This window comes from Mustelus asterias, chromosome 6 (assembly GCF_964213995.1).
Source record: "Mustelus asterias chromosome 6, sMusAst1.hap1.1, whole genome shotgun sequence".
Taxonomy (NCBI): Eukaryota; Metazoa; Chordata; class Chondrichthyes; order Carcharhiniformes; family Triakidae; genus Mustelus; species Mustelus asterias.
In genome coordinates, this window is record NC_135806.1 from 121,289,548 (window position 1) to 121,310,529 (window position 20,982).

The window sequence follows — 20,982 nt, forward strand, 5'->3', positions numbered from 1 at the left end:
GGGAAAAGAGGGAGCTCCCATTTCCAAAAAAAAAACAGAACTTGGGTAGCTATTTTATGCTTTTGAAATTTCAGAATCTGCCCCCAAACTCTGTCCCCCACCTCCACCGAGAAAAACAGACCATCCGGTGTAAAACCAGGCAGGTAACAATACTACCTTAATAGCAAAGCTGGCTGCTCCTGCAGCAATATTTGAGAGAAAACAGTGATTATGAATCTTCAGCTGTGTTACTTATATAAAAAGGTCAAAGGTAAAGGTGCCATAGTCCCCGATGGCCAGAGGCTGCTCTCCCCTCTGAGGGGGAGAGCTGACTAATGGTGATTTAACCTGAGGATCACCTCACCTCAGGTGAGGGACAAGGTTGAGGAGGCGGGGCCTTCGTGTGACACGGTGGCACAGTGGCTAGCACTGCTGCCTCACAGCATCAGGGACTCAGGTTCGATTCCCGGCTTGGGTTACTGTCTGTGCGGAGCCTGGACGTCCTTCCCGTGTCTACATGGGTTTCCTCCCGGAGTTCGAAAGACGTGCTGGTTAGGTGCATTGGCCATGCTAAATTGCCGCTGACTGTACCCCAACAGGTGCTGGAGTGTGGGCCAAATGGCCTCATACTGCACTGTAGGGATTCAATGATTTGATGAAATGCAGTTATCCTTCATACAACAAGAAATAAATCTAGTTGCATGACATGAGAGATAGGCTCACAACCTGACCTACAATTTCCAGAGAACTGTGAAATAGCACATAACTAACCATCTTGCGTAAAGTGACAGATTTCATGGCTCCCAGATGCTACAGAAATTTCATAGCAGGCTTGACATTCAATGCAGATATATCCCTCCCTCTGTCAGTATGGTTCAGTCTACCCTTGGCAAACAGAAAGAGATCGGGGGGAATTTTCCCACCCCGCCCACCATGGGAATTGTAGTGGACGAGCGGGGGGGAATGACCATGCAAAGGTCCGTAGACCTCGGGCTGGATTTTCCAGATTTGGGGCGAGCGCAGCTGGAAAATCCTGGCCCTTAAGTCAGGAGTAACTGATAGTGCTCTGTCTAGAATGATGGGTAAGGGTTAGAGTTAACAATGAGTAGCAACAGATGATGAAGCAAGCCCATTTTATAATCCTGCAAAGTAACACCACTGCTGCCATAAAGGAGGACGGTGTTCAGTATTTGAGGTTTATAAGATAGCTATATTTGAAACTGTCCTTTTTAAATTAAGGTTAATAAAAGGAGCATGTGACCCCTTGCTTGTCCTGCCTGGCGATACATCAATGTAACCTGGCCTGTTTCAGGAAAGGGGGCCCGGGCTAAGTTGGATTGAAATCCACTTCCCAGGCTTAATGTCTAAAAACAAAGGATGGGGAAAAGCAGTTAACTTTGCAATGGGTAGACTTACAGACTCTCAGGTAGTCAGAAAATAAGCCTGAACACAGATAGAGAGATAGGGAGAGAGAATAAGAGAGAGAAGAGATTTATGAACATTGGAAGGTTCTCACTAGTGAGGCTGGGAGGAGGAATCATCAGATTCACTGGGTCACAGGGTCACTGTCTGTGCAGAGTCCGCACGTTTTCCCTGTGTCTGCATGGGTTTCTTCCCACAGTCTGAAAGATGTGCTGGTTAGGTGCATTGACCCGAACAGGCGCCGGAGTGTGGCGACTGGGGGAATTTCACAGTAACTTCATTGCAGTGTTAACGTAAGCCTACTTGTGACTAATAAATAAACTTTTTACTTTAACTTTTTAAGAGTGAGCCTTGTTGCCGGGAGTCAGTTCGGGGATTCCCAGAAGTCTGAAGGAAGTGACTTTTTGCAACTCAGCGAAAAGTTTTTCAGTTTATTTATTATTGTCACAAACAAGCTTACATTAACGCTGCAATGAAGTCACTGTGAAAATCCTCGAGTCGCCACATTCCGACATCTGTTCGGGTACACTGAGGGGGAATTTAGCATGAACAAAGAACAATACAGCACAGGAACAGGCTCTTTGGCCCTCCAAGCCCGTGCCGCTCCCTGGTCCAAACTAGACCATTCTTTTGTATCCCTCCATTCCCACTCCGTTCATATGGCTATCTAGATAAGTCTTAAACGTTCCCAGTGTGTCCGCCTCCACCACCTTGCCTGGCAGCGCATTCCAGGCCCCCACCACCCTCTGTGTAAAATATGTCCTTCTGATATCTGTGTTAAACCTCCCCCCCTTCACCTTGAACCCATGACCCCTCGTGAACGTCACCACCGACCTGGGGAAAAGCTTCCCACCGTTCACCCTATCTATGCCTTTCATAAGAGACTGTGGGAGGAAACTGGAGCACCAGGTGGAAAGCCACGCAGACACGGGGAGAATGTGCAAACTCCACACAGTCACTCAAGCCGGGAACCGAACCCAGGTCCCTGGCACTGTGAGGCAGCAGTGCTCACCACTATGCCACCGTGCCGCCTCAGGGAGAACCCGGGAGTAAACTGCATGTTGAAGCATTGCTGCATATGTCCCTGGAGTAAGGTTATCACAAGAATGCCAGTAAGAATGGTCTAAGTGACAACTAGAGTATGAAGTGAGATGAGAGTAAATGCTCCCTGCTCCTCAATTTGAAGAAGGCTTCCTCTTTTCTTCACTAAGTTTCTCCAAAGGAATTTTCCTCCTAAGCTCCGAGTTGACTTCTGGGCTGGAATTTTACCGCCTCACAGAACGGAATTCTCCGTTGGCCTCGGGCAGGATTTTACGAATCTTGCCACAGCGAGGTCGTAAACTACCGGCCATGGTGTGCAAAATGAATCAGACATGATAAGACTAGTCCAGGAAAATTTGACCCAACAATTCAATGTCACAAAGGCTTTTGTCAGATAAATTCAGAGTTATGACTACTGCTTGAGGTTAAAGTAAACAAAATGCAAATCAACTGTTAACTTATCATAGATTGCGATGTATAAATCAATCCTACTATACTCCTTATACACCTATGACTGTGTGGCCAAATTCCCCTCCAATTCGATTTTCAAGTTTACTGACGACACCACCGTAGTGGGTCGGATCTCAAACAACGACCAGACAGAGTACAGGAATGAGATAGAGAATCTGGTGAACTGGTGCAGCACCAATAATCTCTCCCTCAATGTCAACAAAATGAAGAAGATTGTCATCGACTTCAGGAAGCATAAAGGAGAACATGCCCCTGTCTACATCAATGGGAACGAAGTAGAAAGGGTCGAGAGCTTCAAGTTTTTAGGTGTCCAGATCACCAACAACCTGTCCTGGTCCCCCCCATGCCGACACTATAGTTAAGAAAGCCCACCAATGCCTCTACTTCCTCAGAAGACTAAGGAAATTTGGCACGTCAGCTGCGACTCTCACCAACTTTTACAGATAGAAAGCATTCTTTCTGGTTGTATCACAGCTTGGTATGGCTCCTGCTCTACCCAAGACTGCAAGGTCGTGAATGTAGCCCAATCCATCACGCAAACCAGCCTCCCAGACTCTGTCTAAACTTCCCTCTGCCTTGGCAAAGCAGCCAGCATAATTAAGGACCCCACGTACCCTGGACATTCTCTCTTCCGCCTTCTTCCTTCGGGAAAAAGATACAAAAGTCTGAGGTCACGTACCAACCGACTCAAAAACAGCTTCTTCCCTGCTGCTGTCAGACTTTTGAATGAACTTACCTTGCATTAAGTTGATCTTTCTCTACACCCAAGCTTTGACTGTAACACTACATTTTGCACTCTCTCGTTTCCTTCTCTATGAACGGTATGTTTTGTATGTATAGCGTGCAAGAAACAATACTTTTCACTGTATGTTAATACATGTGACAATAAATCAAATCAAATCAAAATCAACCCAGTGTCTAAAAGGTGCCATTTCTTCAATGCCAAAAATCTTGCTTTTGTAAATACTCAGCATAGAAGTTCAGCTTTTCAGCTAGAAAATGCAATACTCACACAGTCAGTGTGGAGTTTGCACGTTCTCCCTATGTCTGCGTGGGTTTCCTCCGGTGCTCCGGTTTCCTCCCATTGTCCAAAGACGTGCAGGTTAGGTGCATTGGCCATGCTAAATTCTCCCTCAATTTACCCGAACAGGCGCCGGAGTGTGGCGACAAGGGGATTTTCACAGTAACTTCAATTCCGGCCTCGGGTCACTGTCTGTGTGGAGTTTGCACACTCTGTCCGTGTCTGCATGGATTTCCTCCGGGTGCTCTGGTTTCCTCCCACTGTCCAAAGATGTGCGGGTTAGGTTGTTTGGCTATGCTAAATTGACTCCAGTGTCAGGGGATTAGCGGAGTACATGTGTGGGGTTATGGGAATAGGGCCTGGGGGGGGGGAATTGTGGTCGGTACAGATGCGATAGGCTGAATGGCCTCCTTTTGCACTGTAGGGATTCTATGATTGAAAAAAGTGAATATCCATTAAGTCACATCAGCACATGGATAAAACACCCAAGAATTTTGATGCACCCAGCAACTGAACTATGGTTCAAAATTAGTTATACCGAAAATGACAGGACGTGAGAAGGCAAGATTCACAATGGTACTAGCCTGCATGGCCAATCGCATGAAATGAAAGCCTTTGGTAATTTTGAAATATAAAAACCATGTTGAACATCAAGTTCCCTACAGGTGTTGTTATACATGGAGTCACAGAGACATAGGCAGGAGTATTCCAGCCATCCTCGCTGGCAGGATCTTCCGGTCCCACTGACAGCAAACCCCCATGTGGGATTCCTGGTGGCGGAGGTGTGGGGGTGCATAGACCAGGAAACCCCGTTATAGTGGCGGGATCAGAAGATTCTGCCATCGGCCAGTGGTGGACTACCTCCACTGCCGCAATACACACTGCGGCGTAGCACAGAAAATTCCATCCATAGAGTTTTACAGAACAGTAAGAGGCCCTTCAGCCCATCGTGCCTGCACCAGCCATCAAGCACTTGTCCATTCTAATCCCATTTTCCAGCACTTGGTCCATAGCCTTGTATGCTATGGCATTCAAGTATTAATCTAAATGTTCCATAAATGTTGTGAGGGTTCCCACCTCGACCACCCTATCAGGCAGTGAGTTCCAGAATCCCACCACCCTCTGGGTGAAAAGGTTGTTCCTCAAATCCCCTCCACATCTCCGCCTCTTACCTTAAATCTACACCCCCTGACTACTGTCCCCTCTATTAAGGGGAAAAGGTCTTTCCTATCTATCATTGAATCCCTAGAGAGCAGAAGGAGGCCATTCGGCCCATCGAGTCTGCACTGACCACAATCCCACCCAGGTCCTATTCCTGTAACCCCACACATTTACCCTGCTAATCCCCCGACACTAGGGTCAATTTTGCATGGCCAATCGACCTAACCTGCACATCTTTGGAAACCAAAGCACCCGGAGGAAACCCACGCAGACATGGGGAGAATGTGCAAACTCCATCCAGACAGTGACCCGAGGCCAGAATTGAACCCAGCTCCCTGGTGCTGTGAGGCAGCAGTGCTAACCACTGTGCCACCATGCTGCCCTAAAGGCCGTCCTATCTATGTTTCTCCTAATTTTGTACACCTCAGTCAGGTCCCCCTCAGCCTTTTCTACTCCAAGGGAAACAACCCCAGCAATGATCAATCTCTCTTCAGAGCTGACACGCTCCAGCCCAGGCAACATCCTGGTCAATCTCCTCTGCACCCTTTCTAGTGCAATCAAACTTTTCAATAGTGTGGTGACCAGAACCGCACACAGTGGCCTAACAAGCCTTTCATACAGCTCCATCAAAACCTCCCTGCTCTAATATTCTATGTAAGAAGTCTCACAACACCAGGTTAAAGTCCAACAGGTTTATTTGGTAGCAAATACCATAAGCTTTTGGAGCACTGCTCCTTCGTCAGATGGAGTGGATATTCTATGCCTTAGCTAATAACGGCAAGTACCCCATATGCCTTCTTAACCACCTGATCTACCTGTCCTGCTGCCTTCAGGGATTTATGGGCATGTACCACGAGGCCCCTCTGTCCTCTGTATTCCCAGAATTCTACCATTAATTATCTATTCCCTCACCTTGTTAGTCCTCCTAAAATGCATCACCCCATACTTTTCACAACTCAATTCCGTTTACCACTGCTCTGCTCATCTGACCAGCGCATCTATATCGTCCTGCAACCTAAGGCTTTCCTCCTTGTTATCTACCCCACCACCAATTTTCAGGTCATCTGTGAACTTACTGATCATATCCATCACATTCACATCTAGATCATCAATGGACACTACAAACTGCAAGGCACCCAGCACTGATCCCTGCGATACACCACTGGACACAGGCTTCCTGTCACAAAAACAACCTTCGACGGGATACCTGGTGCTATGAAGCAACAGTGCTAACCACTGTGCCACGCCAGTGAACACAGATGCAAAATACCTTGCCAACGTCTTTTGGCTCCACACATAAATTGCCACTTTGGTCCCTAATGGGCACTACTTTTTCCCTGTTTACCCTCTTGCCCTTAATACTTATAAAATACTTATAAAACACTTCGGGATTTTCCTTTATTTTGCCTGCCAGTATTTTATCATGCCCCCTCTTCACTCCAATAATCTCTTTTTAAAGTACCCCCCCTATACTCCTTTAGTCTATCCACTGTTTTCAGCCCCCTGTATCTGCCATAAGCCTCCCTTTTTTTTCTATCTACTTTGTATAACCCTTGACATCCAGGGTTCTCTGGATTTATTGGTCCGTTCCTTTACATTAATGGGAACATGTTGGCTGTGTATTCTCTCTATTTCCTTTTTAAATGACTCCCACTGCTCTGATGTGGATCTTCCTACAAGTAGCTCCTCCCAGTCCACTTTGGCCTAATCCTATTAAAATCGGCCTTCCTCCAGTTCAGATACTTCATAGAATCCTACAGTGCAGAAGTAGGCCATTCGGCCCATCGAGTCTGTACCGACCCCAATCCCACTCAGGCTCTATCCCCATAACCCCATGTATTTACCCTAGCTAATCCCCCTGACACTAAGGGAGAATTTAGCATGGCCAATTCACCGAACCCGCACATCTTTTGACTGTGGGAAGAAACCGGAGCACCCGGAGGAAACCCACACAGACTTGGGGAGAACACGTAGACTCCGCACAAACAGTGACCCCCGCCCTCCCCCAAGACGGGAATCGAACCCGGGTCCCTGGCGCTGTGAGGCAGCAGTGCTAACCACTGTGTCACCATGCTGCCACCTTAGTCCTTTTCCATAACTACCTCAAATTATCATCTGCAATAGACAAGGTTCTTCACAGCATTGTCTGGTCTAACAACTCCCAATGGATTTAAATGATGTATAACTGTGGCATTTTCTTCCTCTGAATAATGTCTCGTGGCATTGTCTGCCTCAGAAAAGAATGACCCTGAAAAGGAAAGCACATCCTTTGTCAGGAATTCTCATTCATACCAGATGGCTGAAATTCCTCCTGCTAATTATTTTCGTGAAAGTCAGTGTAAAACTGGGTCCAATTTTGGGCACCAACATTTTTGGTAAAAAATATCAGGAAGAATTTTTGTTCATTTGCAATAGAATAACTGGGATGGATTTTATGCAGCTCATTGTGGTGGGAGCCATGACGCCTGGGCCTACTTAATCATGGGAGAGGTCCCATTTGATTTAATTCAATTTGGTTTATTATTTTCATATGTATTGGTATACAGTGAAAAGTATTGTTTCTTGCGCACTATAGAGACAAAGCATACCATTCATAGAGTACATAGGGGAGAAGGAATGGAGAGGGTGCAGAATGTAGTGTTACAGTCACAGTTAGGGTGCAAGAAAAGATCAACTGAATACGAGGCAAGTCCATTCAAAAGCCTGATGGCAGCAGGGAAGAAGCTGTTTTTGAGTCGGTTGGTATGTGATCTCAGACTTTTGTATCTTTTTTCCTGATGGAAGAAGGTGGAAGAGAGAATCCGGGGTACGTGGGGTCCTTGATTATATTGGCTGCTTTTTTGAGGCAGTGGAAAGTGTAGACAGAGTCAATGGATGGGAGGCTGGTTTGCACGATGGACTGGGCTTTGTTCACGACCCTTTGTAGTTTCTCGTCAGTCTCCCAGCAAGGGGCAAACCTCCTCTGATTAAACAGGGGGGGGAGGGGCGGGGGGGCGGGGGGAGGAGTGAAGGGAAGGGCAGTTTCCCTGCCGTAGGGGCTAACGGGCATCAATTTGGCACAATAATGAGATAAATGACATCCATTAGCCCCAAAGCTATCCCAGAATTTCAAAACCAGTCAATTTGTCAAAAAGTCAACCTTTTAATTTTCCAGGCAGACGATGGGACAGCCAGCATTAGTCACAGAGTCATAGAGACATACAGCATGGAAACAGGCCCTTCGGCCCAACTCGTCCTTGCCGACCAGGTTTCCTAAATTCAACTAGTCCCGTTTGGCCCATATCCCTCTAAACCTTTCCCATCCATGTACCTGTGCAAATGTCTTTTAAATGTTGTAATTGTACCCGCTCCTACCACCTCCTCTGGCAGCTCATTCCATATAGACACCACCCTCTGTGTGAAAAAGTTGTCCCTCAGATCTCTTTTAAATCTTTCCCCTCTCACCTTAAACCTACGCCCTCTAGTTTTGGACTCCCCTACCCTTGGGAAAAGACCTTGGCTATTCATCTTATCGATGCCCCTCATGATTTTATAAACCTTTATAAGGTCATGGACGTTTACAGCATGGAAACAGGCCCTTCGGCCCAACTTATCCATACCGCCCTTTTTTTTTAAACCCCTAAGCTAGTCCCAATTACCAGTATTTGGCCCATATCCCTCTATACCCATCTTACCCATATAACTGTCTAAACGCTTTTTAAAAGACAAAATTGTACCCGCCTCTACTACTACCTCTGGCAGCTTGTTCCAGATACTCACCACCCACTGTGTGAAAAAATTGCCCCTCTGGACAGTTTTGTATCTCTCCCCTCTCACCTTAAACCTATGCCCTCTAGTTTTAGACTCCCCTACCTTTGGGAAAATATATTGACTATCTAGCTGACCTTTGCCCCTCATTATTTTATAAACCTCTATAAGATCACCCCTCAGCCTTCTACGCTCCAGAGAAAAAAGTCCCAGTCTATCCAGCCTCTCCTTATAACTCAATCCATCAAGTCTCGGTAGCATCCTAGTAAATCTCTCCTGCACTCTTTCTAGTTTAATAATATCCTTTCTATAATAGAACTGTACTCAGTATTCCAAGTGTGGCCTTACCAATGTCTTGTACAACTTCAACCAGATGTCCCAACTCCTGTATTCAATGTTCTGACCAATGAAACCAAGCATGCTGACTGCCTTCTTCACCACTCTGTCCACCTGTGACTCCACTTTCAAGGAGCTATGAACCTGTACTCCTCGATCTCTTTGTTCTGTAAGGTCACCTGTTAGGAGGATGAGGTCACCCTTCATCTTCCTAAGCTCCAGCGAAAAAAGTCCCAGCCTATTCAGCCTCTCCTTATAATTCAAACCTTCCAGTCCCGGGAACATCTTTGTAAATCCTTTTTTGCACCTTTTCCAGTTTAATAACATCCTTCCTATAGCAGGGCACCCAAATTGTACACAGTACTCCAAACATGGCCTTACAAATGCCTTGTGCAGTTGTAACATAATGTCCCAACCCCTGCTCTGACTGATGAAGGCAAGTGTGCCGAATGCCTTCTTCACCACCCTGTCCACCTGTGATGCCGCTTTAAAAACCCTCACTGACAGTCTGTCATCTCGGTTACTTGGATTAACTTTGTTTTGCTACAAACATTTGCGAAGTTTCTTTGTCGTCTTCCATGCTTTTGACTTCGTTTAAAAATCTTTTGCGGTGGGGATGAGGGTGGCAGATGGGGTGACAAGTGTTTTGAAAACCTCCTCGCCAGATGACAGAACACAAAAGAGATGATGTCTGTGTGTAGTTTGCACATTCTCCCCGTGTCTGCGTGGGTTTCCTCCAGGTGCTCCGGGTTCCTCCCACAATCCAAAAATGCGCAGATTAGGTTGATTGGCCATGCTAAATTGCCCCTTAGTGTCCTGGAATGCATAGGTTAGAGGGATTAGCGGGGCAAATATGTGGAATTACGGGGATAGGGCTTGGGTGGGATTGTGGTCGGTGCAGACTCGATGGGCCGAATGCCCTCTTTCTGCACTGTAGGGATTCTATGATTCTATGATTTATTACGGAGCTTTCTTCTAAGTAAGTAGGACAAGTATCTTATGAGTTCTTTACAAATGTGTTCGGCCCAGAGGAAGTGTTCCCACTGGCTTTCCTCTCATCATTTAACATGGAACCCCTCCCCTTCCCCAATACTGGAAAAGTCAGTTGATCTGGCAACACGCCATGTCAAAAATCCCCTCTGAAAATTCTGGAATGTGCCCCTTCAAGAAACAGAGTATTGGTACACCAACGTGCTGCATTATTAGTGCACTCCCTTGTTTTCCTTCCTGTGTTTTGTTTTCTCAAGAAGATCTTTCAGATTTTAAATGGGAAATTAATTTTACGGGAACAATCCTTAAAAGGGACATTAATGCTCCAAGATAAAGCTGTTCTCACAGAGTTGCTCTTGACTCTAACTAGGCCATCGTTTTCCCCTTTAATCCTATCCTCTCAAACCACTCCTGCACAGAGAGATTTCTCCTTGACTGCGCCTCGTTCCTAAGAGAATTGTTGTTTGCCTCTGCATTCCTGCCGTGCTGGAATCTGCACTCGGTTATAAATATCTACAATAAATGTTAAAAATTAGACACGCGGAATGTCAGGAATGTCCGATGGCCTTACACAACACAAGCAACCCTTCATCAGCCATAAATAAAACAACATGCCCTTTGATCTCCTTGAGGTGCCACAGTCTCCCGGCAATTAGTGTCTCATTGCAATACACGGTTACTGCCCTGAACCATGAAGAAATAATTCATAAAGTCATACCACAGCAGTTCTTACTTTGTTGGACATTACATGGAGGGAGGTTAATGAATAACTAGATAAAGTTTTTTCAACACAGGTCATGTAACAGCGATTTCGAGTAATCTGCAAAACTTAACTAATGCAGAGCAGTCTCAGTTTATAGTATTGAGCACCACCAGGCAAAGGGATTGGAGAAAGAAATGCACTGTGGAGTGTACCACGGAAATTGTTTGACTCAAGGATTCTAAATGTACTGTATCGTGTCGGGTTATGTTTAAAGCAGAAGCTTTCAATTCAATTCCTCTCAATTTTCCTTTGGGTCATGGACAAGATCATAGAATCCCTATAGTGCAGAAGGAGACCATTCGGCCCATCGAGTCTATACCCACTCTATGAAAAAGAATATCCCACCCAGGCCCTAACCCCGTCACCCCATGTATTTACCCCACTAATCCTCCTAATTTACACATCTTTGGAGACTAAGGGGTAATTTAGCATGGCCAATCCACCTAACCCGCACATCTTTGTCTCTGGGAGGAAACCAGAGCACCTGGAGGAAACCCACGCAGGCACGGGGAGAATGTGCAAACTCCACACAGACAGTCACCCAAGGCCAGAATCGAACCCAGGTCCCTGGCGCTGTGAGGCAGCAGCATTCGCCACTGTGCCGTCCTGATGTCACAGGGAAAGGGAAAGGGAGAAAAGGAGAGAAAACCAGCTTCAAGTTTAATCTCATGGCACGGCATATTTTATGTCCCTGACATCTATCACAGTGCCACCCGTGATCTGTTTTGATTTAGTTATGTAACATCTGAAGGGATAATAAAAAAAGGCTGCAGTATTCCCAGGTTATTTCTGACAGTACATTATGGAAGATTGAGTGTTTCCAAAAAAGAAAATGTGCTTCCTGCCAAGTTACTGCTGGGAAGAGCTTGCTTTACTCTGGGGCTGTGAGAGGCCATATACCATCAGGTCCAACCTACTCTCATTCTTATGACTCTTTTGAGTCTGTCTCATGCTTCCTTTCCCCATGACAGTGTATTTTTAAATGCACAAAGAATAAGACAACAGAGCTCCTGACAAATTGAATGTAGACCAGCAAACATTTTTAAAAATACACGCCTAATATTGTTTGGACAATCTCCCATGAGGTGTTAGATGGTCACTTGAACATATAATCGGAAAGGTGGATCTTCAACGGAGAGAGTTTCCGGGTGAAACCTCTCCAGGGAGTAAATACCCGGTGATAGCGGTGAGGCCATACCGGTTTTAATTGGGCTCCCTGTCCATTTCCTAAGCATAAAGGGCGCCAGGAGAGTTTAGAGCAGGTTAGTGGCATGGGCGGCACGGTGGCGCAGTGTTTAGCACTGCTGCTTCACAGTGCCAGGGACCCGTGTTCGATTCCCGGCTTGGGTCACTGTCTGTGCAGAGTCTGCACGTTCTCCCCCGTGTCTGCATGAGTTTCCTCCGGGTGCTCCGCTTTCCTTCCACAGTCTGAAAGATATGCAGGTTAGGTGCATTGGCCAATCTAAATTTTCCCTCAGTGTACCCAAACAGGCGCCGGAGTGTGGCGACTAGGGGATTTTCACAGTAACTTCATTGCAGTGTTAATGTAAGCCTACTTGTGACTAATAAATAAACTTTAAACTAGATTGGGCAACAAATGCTGGCCCAGCCAGTGACGCCCATATTCTGTAAAGTATTTTTTTTTAAGTCCTTGGTCACCTGACTAAATTGCAGGAGGTCTCACAGGAGGGAGAGAGGGAGCAGAAAGAGGACAGGATAGGGGGGAGCATGTCTTTCCTAGAAGAACCTCATGGTCCCACAAAGGAGATCTTCTGACATACCTGGAGAGCAGGTAAAGCAACAAACCACAACTAGGTCCCAAGGATGCCTTCATTGGTCTCTTGGTGGTGTCCATCCTTCCCACCGCCAACCATCCTGCTTCAGTCTGGTTGGACTTTAACCTGGTGTTGTTAAACTTCTTACTCAGTCTGGCAGGACAGTTGCTGCAGCTTCTCCCATTCAGGGCTGAGTTAAAATGCTATTGGAGATCGATTGATGCAATAGCACTCAGGTTTGCAAAAGGCCCTTGCCTGTCTCAATCCCCCACTGTCAACATCCTTGGGGTTACCATTGACCAGAAACTCAACTGGACTCGTCACATAAACACAGTTGCTACAAGAGCAGGTCAGAGGTTAGGAATACTGCAGCGAGTAACTCACCTCCTGACTCTCTAAAGCCTGTCCACCATCTACAAGGCACAAGTTAGGAGTATGATGGAATACTCCCCACTTGTCTGGATGGGTGCAACTCCAAGAACACTCAAGAAGCTTGACACCAACCAGGACAAAGCAGCCCGCTTGATTGGCATTACATCTACACAGATCCACTCCCTCCACCACCATGGTCAGTAGCAGCAGTGTGTATTATCTACAAGATGCACTGCAGCAATTCACCAAAGATCCTTAGACAGCACCTTCCAAACCCACGACCACTTCCATCTCGAAGGACAAGGGCAGCAGATACATGGGAACACCACCACCTGCAAGTTCCCCTCCAAGCCACTCTCAATCCTGACTTGGAAATATATCGCCGTTCCTTCACAGTCGCTGGGTCAAAATCCTGGAATTCCCTCCCTAACGGCATTGTGGGTCAACCCACCGCACGTGGATTGTAGCGATTCAAGAAGGCAGCTCACCATCACTTCCTAAACAGCAAATAGGGATGGGCAATAAATGCTGGCCAGCCAGCGAGGCCCATGACCCACGAATGAATAAAAAACCTAATTTGCTCTCAGCTTAATACTGGAGAATATGGGAGAGGCTGAAGTTCTAAGCAGGCAACCTGTCATAATTAGTGGTCCACCCGCCAAGGTGGTCGGGGTTAAAATCAGCCACTGCTTAAAAGACCTGGATTTGTTTGGGTCTCTGATGCCCTTCTCTGCAATATTCCGTCCTCCATGTCGACTAAACCTATCCACTGCCATCATAGTGTCGGGAAAAAAAGCCACTCCACCCATCAGGTTCATGCTGACCTTTCTGTGGGAGGAAAGCAACACCAATCTTGCTGCACAGAGCCTGTGAACCTCCTCTACTTCAAGTGTTTATTCAGTTTTGCTCTAAACATTCTGGTCATCACGCTTCAGAGGAGATACAAGAGTCCTTGGGAAGGTGCAGAGGTGATTTACCAGAGTGGTTCCAGGGATAAGGGATTTTAGCTACAAGGTTAGGTTGGATAGGCTGGGGCTGTTCTCCTTGGAGTAAAGGATTTGTTAGTGGTGCACAAGACGATTGCAGGCTTAGACAGCACCGTGGCACGGTGGTTAGCACTGCTGCCTCACAGAGCCAGGACCCGGGTTCAATTCCGGCCTTGGGTGACTGTCTGTGTGGAGTTTGCACGTTCTCCCCATGTCTGCGTGGGTTTCCTCCGGGTGCTCCGGATTCCTCCCACAGTCCAAAGATGTGCAGGTTAGGTGGATTGGCCATGCTAACTTGCCTATGGAGGAAGGCCTGTGTAAGATGCTCTTTCGGAGAGGCGGTGCAGACTTGATGGGCCGAATGGCCTACATCTGCACTGTAGAAATTTTATGGTCGATAAGATAGACAAAGTAAAATGGCTCCCGTCATCTGATGGCACAAGGACTACAGAGATGCTGGGGGGATGGTAAGAAAAAAATTATAAGCATCCAAGTGGTAACGGCCTGGAACCGTTGCCTCAGAGGTTGGTAGAAGTAAAGATGATCAATGGTTTCAAAAGGAAATTTGGATTGGTACTTGAGGAAATCAAACTTCCAGAGCCAGAGGGCTAGAATGGGGGAGAAGAGTTTACTAGATTACTCGACAGAGAACAAACATTGACTCAACCACTGAAATCTTGCTGTCCTTTATGCCAGTGGAATCTTGCGGTTCCCCCAACGGCGCACCCTTGTGCTGGTTTCCCGGAGATGAGGGGCGTGTTCCACAGGACACCCCGTTGACAATGGAGGGACCATAAAATTCTGCCACCACTGAGCAGCACCCTGCCTCCTGTTGCCGCGAGGCATGCCGTGGAGAAGGGAGGAAAATCCTACCCAATGGGTTGAATTCCCTCCTTCTGCATTATTATAACTCTATGGACAGAATTTAACAATGTGATGGGAGGGAGTCCCAACCCTCCAAAACTAAAACTGGCACCAACTCTATTTCCAGAAACTCGACAGAATGATTAGCAATGGGATCTGGGTTCCCAGCTCCACCGGGGACATTAAATCACCATACAGGCCTTGTGCATTACCAGTGCCAAGAGCTGTCAGACTCTCTGAGACTGGTACTACACAAGGCCTGGGCAGAGGATTGACGATGGAGCGCAAGCATTAAGTGGGAAGGGTTAGTTGGGGCCAGGGAGAATGGCCTCGGCAATGGAGTGGGTGGAGGTTTAGTATCCAGGGCAGACAGGGGTCTTCACCCACTGACGCATGCCCCTGACGAGTATCTCCATTGGGCATGGCCTGCTAATGGTGGAATGAAGCCCTTAACTGGGCCTTCAAGGCGGGCAAGCTGGCCGAGGGCCTCCAGTCCCATACTTAACAGGGAAGGATGTGGGGGAGGGGGAGATTGGGAAGGTGACCTTGTCTCTACCCTGTTACCTTCCTACCCAATTAAATGGGCCCTCCCACCTCCCTGCCCATCTCCCAGAGAGAACAAAAGCCTATCGTAGAACTCGTAAAACCTCCCGTGGCATGCACTGCATTCTCACCAATTCCCTAATTCGAAGAAACATTCCCTGTTAACCCTCCAGAATGTTATTAACCTCAATTAATCCTGCTCTTTGCCTCTGCTACCCCAGTGGGAATAGCCGTATCACCTGAAATCTCCCGATAAAGGAACTATAGTTTCTCATCCCTGGGACAATCTTGATGAATCTTTATTGTCTGTTTTCTGTGGTTTAATCAGCTCTTCTTTACAGAAAGACCCAAAATGGTATGGAGTGCTTCACCCATTTTCAAGGCTGTGTCCTGTGAGTTAAAGTTGCCCAGAATACCAGAGACAGACAGAATTGACCCATATGTCCTAATGTTATCAGTTAATGGGACAAAGATCTCCTGCTAATACCCATGCGCAGAATCTCATTGGGCAAAGCTCTGAGGTACCTGCAGACATTGGCATGGTGCCCCCAACCTTTTGGCAAACTATTGTGCCTATCATATATTGCAAAATCTATGCATATTGAAAGCCTCTGAATGCCAGTCGGACAAAATCCCGTTACCTCCTGATGCCAGAGCACTGTCAGATATAGGATGACGAGGCTGATTTTAATGGTGGACGGGTTTCAGTCAGGCTGGGGTGTGGAACATGCCTGATGCCCTAAACTGCATGACCATACTGTGGGACCAGGTCTGGTCTAAGAATCGCTGGTCCCTTTCCCTTTCTGCATTCACAGGGAGGGCCTTTCAGGAAGGTCCTGTGGGAAGGAGGTGGGGGTGGGTGCGGTAGTGGATGAGTTCAGGGAGGAAGAAAGTTGCAACTTTCCTTCAACACTCTTTCTCCTGGTCCCACAAGAGGTAATTTTTCCTCTCGCCGAGAGGGCCTCGTCTTTACTTTCCACCAGCCTCCATCCCAGCAGCTTCCCCATTCAAGCCCAAGTTAAAAGGATCTCGGCGCCCTTTTGATGACATAGGATTGCGATTCGCTTTCACATACAAGGCTCCTGCTCGAGTCTAATGGGCTCCCAATACACCGTCAAAGTAGGAGACATTAAAACCACAGTGCTACAAGAATGTAGCGGAAAACAGGGCCACTCTATTTTAAATGCACACCTCCTTCCCGAAGGTGTGGAGGGAGTTAAAATTCTCCCTGTACGTGGAGAGCAACATGATAAAAGAATCCTGGAAGGCCGACCTTGAGCTATAGTGAATACCATTCTTCGAACAAATACTGAACTCCAAGTGCCATAGATCACATATTTTACTAGCAGCTTGGGTTACCATTTTCTCTGCTGTGGGCAAATTTCCGAAAGGTTCCAGAAAATATTTGACTCCAGTCCTAAGCGTGTTTCTGCTTTAGGAATCCTGTCCAAGTTCACAAGCTGTGACTCTTTGTTCTGACACACTGGTGGCCATTTCCACTGTGGCAATGATGTTTCCACCTCTCTCTCCATTTCCGGAGGAACGGGCAGAATCAATTTTTATTGTTTGCCCGCTGCAGATGACACTGTGCCAAGGGTGCAAGATACGAGAATATCTGGAGAAGGCTGGATGTTCCTCTGGAACAGCCCAATATGAACTTTAATGAATCTTCTAGAATAGGAATGTGTACAGACCCGGTGCAAAAGCTGGTGTTGGTGCAGACTTGCTGATGGAATTGTAGATTTGCCACCTCCGTCCCCACCATGTCTGGCCCAGCCACATGAGGGATTGCAGTTAACACAATGACAATTGTGGCGCAGTGGTACCATTGTCACTGCCCAGGAGGCAGACTGAGTTCGAGATTCTCCCCACAACTCTGAGCACAGAATCCAGGCCGACACTTCAGTATTGAGAGAGTGCAGTACTGAGAGAGTGCAGTACTGAGAGAGTGCAGTACTGAGAGCGTGCAGTACTGAGAGCGTGCAGTACTGAGAGCGCGCAGTACTGAGAGCGCGCAGTACTGAGAGCGCGCAGTACTGAGAGCGCGCAGTACTGAGAGCGCGCAGTACTGAGAGCGCGCAGTACTGAGAGAGCGCAGTACTGAGAGAGCGCAGTACTGAGAGAGCGCAGTACTGAGAGAGCGCAGTACTGAGAGAGCGCAGTACTGAGAGAGCGCAGTACTGAGAGAGCGCAGTACTGAGAGAGCGCAGTACTGAGAGAGCGCAGTACTGAGAGAGCGCAGTACTGAGAGAGCGCAGTACTGAGAGAGCGCAGTACTGAGAGCGCAGTACTGAGAGCGCAGTACTGAGAGCGCAGTACTGAGAGCGCAGTACAAGAGAGTGCAGCATAAGAGAGTGCAGCATAAGGGAGTGCAGCATAAGGGAGTGCAGCATAAGGGAGTGCAGCATAAGAGAGTGAAGCACTTAGAGAGTGTAGTACTGAGAGAGTACTGCAGTGAGACAGTGTAGTACTGAGAGAGTGCTGCAGTGAGACAGTGTAGTACCCAGAGAGCGCTGCACTGAGAGAGCGCTGCACTGAGAGAGCGCTGCACTGAGAGAGCGCTGCACTGAGAGAGCGCTGCACTGAGAGAGCGCTGCACTGAGAGAGCGCTGCACTGAGAGAGCGCTGCACTGAGAGAGCGCTGCACTGAGAGAGCGCTGCACTGAGAGAGCGCTGCACTGAGAGAGCGCTGCACTGAGAGAGCGCTGCACTGAGAGAGCGCTGCACTGAGAGAGCGCTGCACTGAGAGAGCGCTGCACTGAGAGAGCGCTGCACTGACAGAGCGCTGCACTGACAGAGCGCTGCACTGACAGAGCGCTGCACTGACAGAGCGCTGCACTGACAGAGCGCTGCACTGACAGAGCGCTGCACTGACAGAGCGCTGCACTGACAGAGCGCTGCACTGACAGAGCGCTGCACTGACAGAGCGCTGCACTGACAGAGCGCTGCACTGACAGAGCGCTGCACTGACAGAGCGCTGCACTGACAGAGCGCTGCACTGACAGAGCGCTGCACTGACAGAGCGCTGCACTGACAGAGCGCTGCACTGACAGAGCGCTGCACTGACAGAGCGCTGCACTGACAGAGCGCTGCACTGACAGAGCGCTGCACTGACAGAGCGCTGCACTGACAGAGCGCTGCACTGACAGAGCGCTGCACTGACAGAGCGCTGCACTGACAGAGCGCTGCACTGACAGAGCGCTGCACTGACAGAGCGCTGCACTGACAGAGCGCTGCACTGACAGAGCGCTGCACTGACAGAGCGCTGCACTGACAGAGCGCTGCACTGACAGAGCGCTGCACTGACAGAGCGCTGCACTGACAGAGCGCTGCACTGACAGAGCGCTGCACTGACAGAGCGCTGCACTGACAGAGCGCTGCACTGACAGAGCGCTGCACTGACAGAGCGCTGCACTGACAGAGCGCTGCACTGACAGAGCGCTGCACTGACAGAGCGCTGCACTGACAGAGCGCTGCACTGACAGAGCGCTGCACTGACAGAGCGCTGCACTGACAGAGCGCTGCACTGACAGAGCGCTGCACTGACAGAGCGCTGCACTGACAGAGCGCTGCACTGACAGAGCGCTGCACTGACAGAGCGCTGCACTGACAGAGCGCTGCACTGACAGAGCGCTGCACTGACAGAGCGCTGCACTGACAGAGCGCTGCACTGACAGAGCGCTGCACTGACAGAGCGCTGCACTGACAGAGCGCTGCACTGACAGAGCGCTGCACTGACAGAGCGCTGCACTGACAGAGCGCTGCACTGACAGAGCGCTGCACTGACAGAGCGCTGCACTGACAGAGCGCTGCACTGACAGAGCGCTGCACTGACAGAGCGCTGCACTGACAGAGCGCTGCACTGACAGAGCGCTGCACTGACAGAGCGCTGCACTGACAGAGCGCTGCACTGACAGAGCGCTGCACTGACAGAGCGCTGCACTGACAGAGCGCTGCACTGACAGAGCGCTGCACTGACAGAGCGCTGCACTGACAGAGCGCTGCACTGACAGAGCGCTGCACTGACAGAGCGCTGCACTGACAGAGCGCTGCACTGACAGAGCGCTGCACTGACAGAGCGCTGCACTGACAGAGCGCTGCACTGACAGAGCGCTGCACTGACAGAGCGCTGCACTGACAGAGCGCTGCACTGACAGAGCGCTGCACTGACAGAGCGCTGCACTGACAGAGCGCTGCACTGACAGAGCGCTGCACTGACAGAGCGCTGCACTGACAGAGCGCTGCACTGACAGAGCGCTGCACTGACAGAGCGCTGCACTGACAGAGCGCTGCACTGACAGAGCGCTGCACTGACAGAGCGCTGCACTGACAGAGCGCTGCACTGACAGAGCGCTGCACTGACAGAGCGCTGCACTGACAGAGCGCTGCACTGACAGAGCGCTGCACTGACAGAGCGCTGCACTGACAGAGCGCTGCACTGACAGAGCGCTGCACTGACAGAGCGCTGCACTGACAGAGCGCTGCACTGACAGAGCGCTGCACTGACAGAGCGCTGCACTGACAGAGCGCTGCACTGACAGAGCGCTGCACTGACAGAGCGCTGCACTGACAGAGCGCTGCACTGACAGAGCGCTGCACTGACAGAGCGCTGCACTGACAGAGCGCTGCACTGACAGAGCGCTGCACTGACAGAGCGCTGCACTGACAGAGCGCTGCACTGACAGAGCGCTGCACTGACAGAGCGCTGCACTGACAGAGCGCTGCACTGACAGAGCGCTGCACTGACAGAGCGCTGCACTGACAGAGCGCTGCACTGACAGAGCGCTGCACTGACAGAGCGCTGCACTGACAGAGCGCTGCACTGACAGAGCGCTGCACTGACAGAGCGCTGCACTGACAGAGCGCTGCACTGACAGAGCGCTGCACTGAGAGAGCGCTGCACTGAGAGAGTGCTGCACTGACTTCCGGGTGAGATGTTAAAGGTGGCTGTGAAAGTCCTCAAAGCCCATTTTGAAGAGAAACAGGGGCATCCTCCCTGGTATCGGGATAATTTATCCTTCGAACAACATTACAAAAACACAGGTAACTGGATAAATATTTCATTGCTGCTTGTGGAAGGCTGCTGAGCACAAACAGGCTGCTGCATCTCCTCTGCTACAACATTGAGTACATGTCAGGAGAACTTCATTGGCTGTAAAGCGTTCTGGTATACCCTGTGTTCAAGAAAGACGCCAGATAAATGCAATAATTTCTTTAGTTTTTTTTTTACAGCCTGCAAGTTGTGGGATGAACTGCTAACCCAAACTTTTGAGCGTATCATTTGTACGTGGATGGAAAACTGGTGACATCATACAATTATAGAATCCCTACAGTGCAGAATGAAACCATTCAGCCCATCAAGCCTGCACCAACCACAATCCCATTCCAGTTATATATAGTGCTCAATTTACATACCAACATACAAATTAGGAACAGGAGTAGGCCACTCGGCCCTTCAAGCCTGTTCCATCAGCCTCAACCCCACATTGCTGCCTACCCCCAATAACCTTA

The 20,982-nt window shown here is 48.8% G+C and overlaps 1 protein-coding gene across 3 annotated transcripts in view; it reads right to left on the reverse strand.

The window, feature by feature from the left end:
* The window catches only part of LOC144495136 (protein WWC2-like), a 240,392-nt gene that overhangs the window by 134,887 nt on the left and 84,523 nt on the right, over window positions 1-20,982 (reverse strand). The gene's annotated exons all lie outside the window — the stretch shown is intronic.